Raw genomic sequence first — 12,549 nt, forward strand, 5'->3', positions numbered from 1 at the left:
AACATGAAGTTCAAGCCTCTTTTTCTCAGAGTATATCCAGCTCTATAACTTTCTCTTATTGTCTGTCTCTCCCTGTCTCACACACACACATACATATACATGCTGCAGTATAACCATGTAGGTACATCATTGCATCACATTGAGAGGGACTGATAATTTACTCCTTCCCAGACAAGCCACCTGTATCAGGGAGCCTGCTTGGAAGGTCCAAAGAAGAGAGAATATCATTGGTCCCAGTTTTTCCTGTCCACAGCCTACATATACACCTTCTAACACACACACACAGCAGTTGGGTCGCACACCCTAGAATTTTCCCAACCAGTAGGGGCTGGGCATCTCAGATTGAGTTACTTCAGTTCTGAAGACTGACTTCTTGAGGACATGCTCCTGGTCTGGGAAAACACGCCGGCCAGAGGCAGCTACCTGCTTGCCCAGTGGCGCTCGGGATACCCTCCTCATGAGCCAAGTCAAACTGAACTCCCTTCCAACCTTTCCCTGAGGGCTGTGACTTATCATTAGTGAATCTTTCCAGTTCCTTAGGCTTCCATCCTGTCACAAGAATCCTATCATTTCCACACCATTGACTGGAGCCTAAACGCTGCTTTAGGTATAGAAGAAAAAGAAAAGAAAGTTGAAAAAATATTCAACTGCCACCTCCTCAGGCAGTTATGAAAAGTCAACTGAAAGATTATGTCTGGTTTCCCAGAGAAGAAAGGAGAAAGAGGAAAAGACAAAAGACATTCAAGAGCTATCAAATTCCAGAGTACCTTCTGTAAGTCCTTTCTTGCCCTAGCGATAATGAATGCAGGCTCTGTTGAAGATTTCTCATTTTTCCTAACGCTCCCTGAGTACTTCTCAAGCTGTTGTCATTAAGTGACTCTGATGTTTTCTAATGCACAAACACATTTATAGTAATTAGATAGAGGAGACTTCTTACCATTCCAAAATCATCATGCTAGAGCCTAGTAGAGGAAGCTGGAGAGTCTCTTCAGTGACAGTGGCTGCTGTCTTGCACCGTCTTTTTTTGCAAGCAGAAGGTGAGACCCAGGGTACGATGACAAGGTAGCAAAAACCCAGGGCAGAGCTGACTCCCCAGAGAATGCAGAGAGGGAGAGCCGTGCCAGGGACCACGCTCTGCACCACACCAGAAGAGAAAAGGGAAGATGTGAATTCTTTGCCTTAGAGACCGTCCCATCTCACCTCAGTGCTGGTCCAAGGCTCTTGGAGACACTGCATTCCTTAGGGTGACATGCGCTAAGTCCTTCTTTCTGGAGTACTCACATGTGTTTCTTACCCCATCTGGTTTCCTCGACCTGCAAAGGCAAATGCAAATACCTAGACCTCCAGTATATAATCTGCTGCCCTGGCCAAGACTGGTCCCAATGATTAAATTTGTTACATGTAAAAATACCATGTGTGTATGTGTTTAGTCACTCGGTTGTGTCCAAAATATTACATATCAAGAGGAAAATCCTCAATTATGCAGAATGGTATATGATATAAAATTCCTCTCCTTATCACCTGAGTCCCCCAAGTGCCCTTACCACTTGGGTAACCACATTTCATAGTTTATATCCTTTAAGAAATGATTTACAAACATGCAACTGATTCTATAGATGATACTTTTTAAAATATTCAAATGAGAATCACAAAAAGCACACTGCTCCATCACTTGCTTTTTTTAACTTCGTGTATTTGAACATTTTTCTGTATCAGTACACTCAGATCTAATTCATTCTTTTTAAGAACTGAATATTGTCTGGGCAGACTGTAATTTAATGAGTCCTCTTGTAAGAGACCATGGGATGACTATCCATTGCTTATTATTACAAGCCATGCTGCAGTCAAATTGTTTGAACATATATCTTTGTGTATCTGTGCAAGCAGATCTTAGAAGTGGAACCCTACACTAAAAAAATATGTACATTGTACATTTTGATAGATGAAGTCAGATTGCTCTCAACAATAATTGAAGGTAAAGTGTTCACTTTTCTACAACCTGGCCAATGCCAGTATTCACTACTAAGTAAAAATGGTATTTAATGTTTTAATCTCCATTATAAATCTTCAGTGCACATTTACAATGCCTAATTTGTACACACACAGAAACACATTTCCTCCATGAACTACTTATTCATATCCTTGATTCATTGTTCATTTACTCTTCTTGATTTGTAAGAATATCCACAAATATATACGAAATGATAATATCTTTATCATACGCATTCATTTTTCCCACTTTGTTCTTTGAATTTTTTGTTTACAAGTATTGTTAACATTCTAAAGTTTTATATATAAACACTGCGAAGGGTACGCCAAAGCGCAGGCAGCTGCGACGGGCGCACCAAAGCGTAGCCGAGATGAGCCACCCCACGTCCGAGGTCAGGGGCAGAACCTGGGAGGACCCCATGCCCGAAGAGCGGAGGCCAAGAGGAGCTACCCCACGTCCGAGGTCAGGGGCAGCGGCCGAGAGTACCAGACTGCAACGGCGCAGGAACGGCCGAGAGGAGCTACCCCGTGTCGGAGGTTGGGGGGAGCAGCCGAGAGGAGATACCCAGCGTCCGAGGTCAGGGGCGGCGACAAGAGGAGTTACCCCGCGTCCAAGGTCAGGGGCTGTGACTAGAGGAGTTATCCCGCGTCCGAGGTCAGGGGCGGCAGCCAGGAGGAGATAACCCACGCCCCAGGCCAGAGGCCAGGGGCGGCAGGTGGGAGGAGCAACCCCACCCCACTAAGCCTGAGGTCAGGGGCTGCAGCCGGAAGGAGCAACCCCACGTCCAAGGAGCCCTGGCTGCGCAGGTGCAGGAGGGCCTAGAGGAGCTATCCCACATTGAAGGTCAGGAAGGGCAGCAGTGTGGAGATAGCCCTCAACCAAGGTAAGGAGCAAAGGCTGCGCTTTGCTGGAGCAGCCATGATGAGATACCCCACGCCCAAGGTAAGAGAAACCCAAGTAAGACAGTAGGTGTTGCAAGAGCGCATCAGAGGGCAAACCTACTGAAACCATACTCACAGAAAAACTAGTCAATCTAATCACACTAGGACCACAGCCTTGTCTAACTCAATGAAACTAAGCCATGCCTGTGGGGCAACCCAAGACGGGCGGGTCATGGTGGAGAGATTTGACAGAATGTGGTCCACTGGAGAAGGGAATGGCAAACCACTTCAGTATTCTTGCCTTGAGAACCCCATGAACAGTATGAAAAGGCAAAATGATAGGATACTGAAAGAGAAACTCCTCAGGTCAGTAGGTGCCCAATATACTATTGGAGATCAGTGGAGAAGTAACTCCAGAAAGAATGAAGGGATGGAGCCAAAGCAAAAACAATACCCAGCTGTGGATGTGACTGGTGATAGAAGCAAGGTCCGATGCTGTAAAGAGCAATATTGCATAAGAACCTGGAATGTCAGGTCCATGAATCAAGGCAAATTGGAAGTGGTCAACAAGAGATGGCAAGAGTGAATGTCGACATTCTAGGAATCAGCGAACTCAAATGGACTGGAATGGGTGAATTTAACTCAGATGACCATTATATCTACTACTGCGGGCAGGAATCCCTCAGAAGAAATGGAGTGGCCATCATGGTCAACAAAAGAGTCCGAAATGCAGTACTTGGATGCAATCTCAAAAACGACAGAATGATCTCTGCTCGTTTCCAAGGCAAACCATCCAATATCACAGTAATCCAAGTCTATGCCCCAACCAGTAATGCTGAAGAAGCTGAAGTTGAATGGTTCTATGAAGACCTACAAGACCTTTTAGAACTAACACCCAAAAAAGATGTCCTTTTCATTATAGGGGACTGGAATGCAAAAGTAGGAAGTCAAGAAACACCTGGAGTAACAGGCAAATTTGGCCTTGGAGTACGGAGTGAAGCAGGGCAAAGACTAATAGAGTTGTGCGAAGAAAATGCACTGGTCATAACAAACACCCTCTTCCAACAACACAAGACTCTACACATGGACATCACCAGATGGTCACCACCGAAATCAGATTGATTATACTCTTTGCAGCCAAAGATGGAGAAGCTCTATACAGTCAGCAAAAACAAGACCAGGAGCTGACTGTGGCTCAGACCATGAACTCCTTATTGCCAAATTCAGACTTAAATTAAAGAAAGTAGGGAAAACCACTAGACCATTCAGGTATGACCTAAATCAAATCCCTTATGATTATACAGTGAAGGTGAGAAATAGATTTAAGGGCCTAGATCTGATAGATAGAGTGCCTGATGAACTATGGGATGAGGTTCGTGACATTGTACAGGAGACAGGGATCAAGATCATTCCCATAGAAAAGAAATGCAGAAAAGCGAAATGGCTGTCTGGGGAGGGCTTACAAATAGCTGTGAAAAGAAGAGAAGTGAAAAGCAAAGGAGAAAAGGAAAGATATAAACATCTGAATGCAGAGTTCCAAAGAATAGCAAGAAGATGAGAAAGCCTTCTTCAGTGATCAATGCAAAGAAATACAGGAAAACAACAGAATGGGAAAGACTAGGGATCTCTTCAAGAAAACCAGAGATACCAAAGGAACATTTCATGCAAAGATGAGCTCGATAAAGGACAGAAATTGTATGGACCTAACAGAAGCAGAAGATATTAAGAAGAGATGGCAAGAATACACAGAAGAACTGTACAAAAAAGATCTTCACAACCCAGATAATCACGATGGTGTGATCACTGACCTAGAGCCAGACATCCTGGAATGGGAAGTCAAGTGGGCCTTAGAAAGCATCACTATGAACAAAGCTAGTGGAGGGGATAGAATTCCAGTTGAGCTATTCCAAATCCTGAAAGATGATGCTGTGAAAGTGCTGCACTCAATATGCCAGCAAATTTGGAAAACTCATTAGTGGCCACAGGACTGGAAAAGGTCAGTTTTCATTCCAATCCCAAAGAAAGGAAATGCCAAAGAATGCTCAAACTACCACACAATCGCACTCATCTCACACACTAGTAAAGTAATGCTCAAAATTCTCCAAGCCAGGCTTCAGCAATATGTGAACTGTGAACTTCCAGATGTTCAAGCTGGTTTTAGAAAAGGCAGAGGAACCAGAGATCAAATTGCCAACATCTGCTGGATCATGGAAAAAGCAAGAGAGCTCCAGAAAAACATCTATTTCTGCTTTATTGACTATGCTAAAGCCTTTGGCTGTGTGGATCACAATAAACTGTGGAAAATTCTTCAAGAGATGGGAATACCAGACCACCTGATCTGCCTCTTAAGAAATCTGTATGCAGTTCAGGAAGAAACAGTTAGAACTGGACATGGAAAAACAGACTGGTTCCAAATAGGAAAAGGAGTATGTCAAGACTGTATATTGCCACCCTGTTTATTTAACTTATATGCAGAGTACATCATGAGAAATGCTGGACTGGAAGAAACACAAGCTGGAATCAAGATTTCCGGGAGAAATATCAATAACCTCAGATATGCAGATGACACCACCCTTATGGCAGAAAGTGAAGAGGAACTCAAAAGCCTCTTGATGAAAGTGAAAGAGGAGAGTGAAAAAGTTGGCTTAAAGCTCAACATTCAGAAAACGAAGATCATGGCATCTGGTCCCATCACTTCATGGGAAAGAGATGGGGAAACAGAGGAAACAGTGTCAGACTTTATTTTTCTGGGCTCCAAAATCACTACAGATGGTGACTGCAGCCATGAAATTAAAAGACGCTTACTCCTTGGAAGGAAAGTTATGACCAACCTAGATAGCATATTCAAAAGCAGAGACATTACTTTGCCAACAAAGGTCCGTCTAGTCAAGGCTATGGTTTTTCCTGTGGTCATGTATGGATGTGAGAGTTGGACTGTGAAGAAGGCTGAGCACCGAAAAATTGATGCTTTTGAACTGTGGTGTTGGAGAAGACTCTTGAGAGTCCCTTGGACTGCAAGGAGATCCAACCAGTCCATTCTGAAGGAGATCAGCCCTGGGATTTCTTTGGAAGGAATGATGCTAAAGCTGAAACTACGGTACTTTGGCCACCTCATGCGAAGAGTTGACTCATTGGAAAAGACTCTGATGCTGGGAGGGATTGGGGGCAAGAGGAGAAGGGGACAACAGAGGATGAGATGGCTGGATGGCATCACCGACTCGATGGACGTGAGTTTGAGTGAACTCCGGGAGTTGGTGATGGATAGGGAGGCCTGGCGTGCTGCGATTCATGGGGTCTCAAAGAGTCGTACACGACTGAGCAACTGATCTGATCTGAAACATAATCCAATTTATCAACTTTGTGCTTTAGAACTTCTGGGTTTTATGTCAGGCCCCAAGAGTTTCCCCACTCCAAAATTATTTTTTTTAATTAGTGGTATTTTCTTCCAGTACTGTCATTCCTAATTCTTTAAGTATAAATGTTTTAATAACTTGGGATTTATTTTGGTGTAAGACATGAAGTAAGGATCTGGCTATGCACTGTTTCCAAATTTCCAGTTGTCCAAACATAATTTATTACAAAATCTAATTTTGCCTTAATAATTCTAAATACTATCCGGCATGTCAAATCTGAAAACAAATTCAGGTCTATTTCTAGACTCTCTAATCTGTTTCATTGATTTTCTATTTCTACCTTGATTATAAACTGATTTAATTACTCTAACTTTATTATGAATTTTAATAGTTGGTAGGGTTAATCTTTTCTTATAAGTCTTCTTTAGTGTACCTTATTCTCAAGCTGGAAAGGTTACAGGCAGACTCCCTCTTCAGAGGTGACAGCTTGGGTTTTTGATGCCTGTTTTTCAGTTCTGTGAAAAGCCACCTGAGTGAGTCTTTTGGTTGTGCAATGCCCACCCACGGCTCTGGGGAGGACATAAATGCAGACCCAAATGCAATCTGCTCCACCTGAAGAAGCCAAGGGGTCTGTTTAGAAACTAAGTTGGGCAGGTCTTTGAACAGATCAATGTTTCTACAGTTTATCTGGCCCACAGAGAAATGTTTCTTCCCTAAGTGCTGATTTATAATGTTGTATAACAGCGTGCACTCAAATACATGTGTAAGAGTACAATGTGTCTCTGTCAGCATTTGTGTCAAGGAGTTGCAGAGATGGGAGGAAGAGCCAGCATCACAGAGGAGCCTGTGTGGAGCCCTGATGCTCTCTTCACCTGCAGTGCCGGTGATAAGTGTTAGTTACTCGGCCGTGTCGGACTCTTTGTGACTCCATGGGCTGTAGCCCCCACAGGCTCCTCTGTCCAGAGTACTGGAGTGGGTAGCCATTCCCTTCCCCAGGGGATCTTCCCAACCCAGGGATCAAACCTGGGTCTCTGGCGTGGCAGGCAGATTCTTTACCGTCTGAGCCAGCAGGGAAGCCCCATAGAGAAGATAAAAAACAACAGGCAGGGACTGGTGCCGTCCATCCTCAGCCTGGGCTCTCATTCCACAGTTGGTGTCATGAACAACCGAATTAGGAAGATGCATATGGCTAAACTGCAGGCTTCTGATTTATTCTAGAGCCTTCAGAGAAAACCTTATTCCTGTGGTTATTTTTATCTTTGCAGTTCCTATAAGCCCACACGGTCCTTTCAATTCTACCCTTCTCTATGTAGATTAGCAGATCAAAGCCCCCACCCTTCTATGCTGCCCTTAGATGGCCTTTGGAGGACTCGTTCCATTTATAGATTTGGGAAGACCCTTCTGTCACCCTAAAGACAACTTTTTAATGCCATTCTCACTTAAAGCTACCTGCTCCTTAAGCACCCAGGAAAAACCATCTTTTGGCTCTATTGCCCTTTGCCCTCCTGAGTTCATTCATCCATCGCATAAGCATTTATAAGCAGGTGTCTATCACATACACAACCTTATACCATGAATAGTATAGATTATGATGATTAGCTTTTATTTTATTTTGAAATAATTTCCAAATGCATTACTTCATCTAATCCTAAGTAGAAAAAAAAGGCCTATGTCTTAAATTTAGACTCTTTGGAAAACAATATATTCCATGCCAGTGTTATAAACATAATAAACTTGATACTTTTGTTATGTTTTACAAGATAAGAAAATTAATGGGAGTTAACAGGAGGTCAGCTTAACCTTAGAAGAATTCTTAGAGGAGTTGATTCAGAGTATTTTTTCTTTAATTGTAGAGATGAATATAAGTGAATTTTTTAAAGTTAGTTCTCATATAATCATGGTATGGAAATTTTGGAAAATGAAAAATGAAACACCACTATCCTAACTGATATTAGTATGGATAAGAAAAACTAGTGGGATAGAGTGCTGCTAAGCACTTCAGTCGTGTCTGACTCTGTGCGGCCCCATAGACGGCAGCCCACCAGGCTTCCCCGTCCCTGGGATTCTCCAAGCAAGAACACTGGAGTGAGTTGCCATTTCCTTCTCCAGTGCATGAAAGTGAAAAGTGAAAGAAGTCGCTCAGCCGTGTCCAACTCTTTGCGACCCCATGGACTGCAGCCTACCAGGCTCCTCCGTCCGTGGGATTTTCTAGGCAAGAGGACTGGAGTGGGTGGCCATTGCCTTCTCCAGGAATAGAGTACTAGTGTATACTAACTACTAATGTTTAGTAGTTAGTATATTAGTATATTAATATACTGACTGCTGCTAAGTCACATCAGTCATGTCCGACTCTGTGCGACCCCATGGACGGCAGCCCACCAGGCTCCCCCGTCCCTGGGATTCTCCAGGCAAGAACACTGGAGTGGGTTGCCATTTCGTTCTCCAATGCACAAAAGTGAAAAGTGAAAGTGAAGTCACTCAGTCGTGTCTGACTCTAGCGACCCCATGGACTACAGCCTACCAGGCTCCTCCATCCATGGCATTTTCTAGGCAAAAGTACTGGAGTGGGGTGCCATTGCCTTCTCCGAACTACTGACTACAAACATACTAATGTTTCCTTTCATTAATTTTTCCTTATATGCGATAGGTAAATATACAGGTTGTCTATCTACATATATAATTTAATATTCTGATTTTTAGATAACATTAGGGCTTCCCTCATAGCTCAATTGGTAAAGAATCTACCCGCAATGCATGAAACCCTGGTTCAATTCCTGGGTCAGGAAGATCCACTGGAGAAGGGATAGGCTACCCATTCCGGTATTCTTGGGCTTCCCTTGTGTCTCAGCTGGTAAAGAATCCACCTGCAATGTGGGAGACCTGGGTTCGATCCCTGGGTTGGGAAGATCCCCTGGAGAAGGGAAAGGCTACCCACTCCAGTATTCTGGGCTGGATAATTCCATGGACTGTATAATCCATGGGGTCAAAAAGAGTTGGACACGACTGAGCGACTTTCACTTTCAGGGTGTGAATGTTCATATGCTACCTCAGAGTGTTGTTAACTATCGTTCTGAAACTTGTATCACAGTACAGTGCGTGACCGTATCATATGTACCATATAAATATTGCTGTATCACTAAACATACAGAGTTTTCCAACTTTTCAACTATTTGGAGCAAAATACTACTTCCATATTGTTGTTTCCATTAAGTTACCAATAGGAAACCGTTTTGTTTGTTTTTAGGAAACCTATTTTGAGTAATCCATCTTTTGAGTTTGAGCTTTCTTGCTGAAACTATGAGAAGTCTTTGCAAAATTAAGATGATTAAAATCTGAATGAAGATTTTTGCTGCAATTTTCACTAATTTAAATCTACATCCATTCTTAAGTGACTAGTCCTTCTCCACAACTTTTTCTGACTACTTTGTTACTCTGCCAGGTAGACAATATATTTTTTCTGTCAACATTTTGTTATACAAACACAAAGCCATTAACGTCAATAAGACATGCTAATTGAAATAAAAGTTGTGGTGTCTTTAAGAACTAAACAAAAAATGAATCAGTAGTGACACTAAAGCATTTTCGCTGGGTTGAATTAAACAGTACAAATTCTGGACCTGTGGAATCACTCTGGTGCATTGAAGACAGATTTAAGAACACATTTTCCTGAGTAATCCAATAGATTTGCTCTATTTCTGTTTAGTTTTGGTCTCTTTTCCTCAAGCCTGTTTGCATGCAAATAAGAAATGTTGCTGATTCCCCACCTGCAAAGTACCATTCTGCTATCCTTTAATTAACCAGCCCTCTTGAATCACCTTTTACTTTCCTCCCACATTGTTCTAATTCTATCCATAGATCCTGTTGTGGAGTTGTTCACAGTACTTGCTAGCATCCCATGTGGTGGTAGATTTTATAAGTGAAAGCAAATCAACACTTGTGTTACAGTGAAAGTTTCACGTCCAGAGATGTGTACCCTGGGCTCCCTGCAATAACTTATGTACATCTTTTTCTTGCATGAAGTTTCAGAGCCGATCACTTCCAAACTGGAGAAATGGGCAGTGATTGAAGAAATAAATGCTGCATGATCGAATTCCTCCAACAACATAAAAAAGAATAAAAAAAAGATCCACAGGATACATGCATTTTAAAATATTTCCATGTAAATTTCAGGATTTCAAATATAAGTAGGAACACTTCACAAGATTTGTTAGCTACTTCAATTCTATATACAAAGAAGATTGGAGAACGAATGTTTTCTAAGTTTAATGTTACAAAAGAAATACATGTTTACTGTAAAAATTCAAAGTTTACAAAAAAATACAAAGAAAAAAATCCAGCAATAATACTTTAATCCTGTCCAAAGACCCACAGTATTAATATGACTGTTTTTTTATAAAAATAGAATCATACTCTACATTATAATTTAAAATCATGCATTTTTCAATTAATAGTATACTGTGAACAATTTCCTATGTTATTAGTATCCTAAAACATGATTTTTGTCTTGTTCAATATGTAAGTATACAATATATCACAGATTATTTAATTCCTATTTTTTTTAATCAATTGTGAGGGTTTTTTTTTCTATTATCAGTAACTGTAATTACAATCTTACATAAATTTTTTGCACATCTCTTATTATTTCCTTAGCAGAGATTTCTGCACATCTAGAAAACTTAGAAAAATTCCTAGTTTTGCTGTTCAAATTATATAAACAACTTTAGGAATTTTTAGTAAATGATCTTGTGTTGCTCATGAAGGACTTTTCATTATTTTAATCTATGAAAATGTACTGCATGTATTCCTTCCTACATTAAAACTTTTAAAAATCAAGTGTGATATTGTTAACTAACATCTAACATAATCTATTTGCCTGTATTCATTTGCTTTACATTTTAATCCTTTTGTTCCTGTAAAAATTATGCACCTAGAAAAGTAACATTTTGTCCTATCATCCTTATAACTGGAAGAGGCCCACAGTTCATTTCTTCCTTAATGTTTAATCCCTTCAAACAAATACTGTGCTCTCCCAGGAAGGGACTCTAAGATGAAAATGGAAAATCACCACTTCTGTTTGAAAACAAATCAGAAGGACTTTATACTCTACCAAAAGAGAGGGGATACATGTATACATAGGGCAGAATCTTTTGCTGTATAGAAGAAACTAGTGCAACATTGTAAAACAACTGTGTGTGTGTGTGTGTGTGTGTGTTAGTCATTCAGTCATGTCCAACTCTTTGTGACCCCGTGGACTATAGCCCATCAGGCTCCTCTGTCCATGGGGATTCTCCAGGCAAGAATATTGGACTGGGTTGCCTCTCCTTTCTCCAGGGGATCTTCCTGAACCAGGGATTGAACCCAGGTCTCCTACACTGCAGGTAAATTCTTTACCATCTGAGCTACTGGGAAGTCCTAAAGCAACTAGAGTCCAATAAAAATTATTTTTTTTAAGTCTTTATACTCTAAGATGGGAACCTACAATTTTAGCTGCCCAGCATCCCTTCCTTCTCTAATTTAATATTTTTGGTGGGGGACAGGGGTAACAACACCTGCCCCTTACCTAATTAGAGCACAGTTGCCAGTCTCCCACCAAGAATTATGTAGTGGGCACCTATTTTGTGCCATGGACTACTTTAGGATCTTGGAATTCAGCAGTGAGCAGAAAATGAATAAGTTCCTGCTTTCTTGGAGCTTAGAACCTATTTGGAAGAATGGGTCAAATTAGACCAATTGGAATTATTTTTTAGAATTTTATGTGCAGACAGTGAAACAAAGAATTCCTTCTTTCCCCTTGATTGAGAGCTATAATGATACTATCCCAAAGCTCCTAGCAGCCATGTCCACTGCCTTATGATGGATCTGGAAGAATGAGGTCAAGACATACTACTGAAGCTGAGCAGAGTGCTGAAGAGCGAGAGACCTACAGTCCTTCAGCTGTTTTGCATCCCCAGGCCCATTCCTGTTTCCCAGTTACAAGAGACAGTGGAGCATCTGCATCTTTTTGTCTTTAACCTATTTGTCTAACACAGATCTGGCCCCACACTGGTAAACGCCTTTCTCTTCTTCTGTCCTATATGATGGTATCTAGGAGTGCTGGAAGCAAGAGACGGAGAAGATGCTCAGCTTAAGGTTATCTTTTTATTCTTTGCTCTAGCAGTACTTTATTTAACTATTTGATTCCCTCCTGCATTTCATTCATTCAATAAACATTCATTGAGCAACTGCTATGCACCAGAGAGTCTTCCTGGTGCTAAAGACACAGCAGTGAACAAAACGTAAAAACCTCTATCCTTAGGTAGTTCAGTGTCTAGTGGAACCAGCTGAC

The 12,549-nt window shown here is 41.5% G+C and overlaps 1 long non-coding RNA gene across 1 annotated transcript in view; it reads right to left on the reverse strand.

Annotated features, from left to right (window-relative positions):
* LOC123331419 overlaps window positions 1-12,549 on the reverse strand; it is a 54,359-nt gene that overhangs the window by 12,363 nt on the left and 29,447 nt on the right. The window contains exon 2 of the long non-coding RNA XR_006640535.1: window positions 1,201-1,313. This is a non-coding gene — a long non-coding RNA (uncharacterized LOC123331419). The remainder of the gene's footprint in view (window positions 1-1,200; window positions 1,314-12,549) is intronic.

The sequence above is a fragment of the Bubalus bubalis genome, chromosome 23, assembly GCF_019923935.1.
Source record: "Bubalus bubalis isolate 160015118507 breed Murrah chromosome 23, NDDB_SH_1, whole genome shotgun sequence".
Classification (NCBI taxonomy): Eukaryota; Metazoa; Chordata; class Mammalia; order Artiodactyla; family Bovidae; genus Bubalus; species Bubalus bubalis.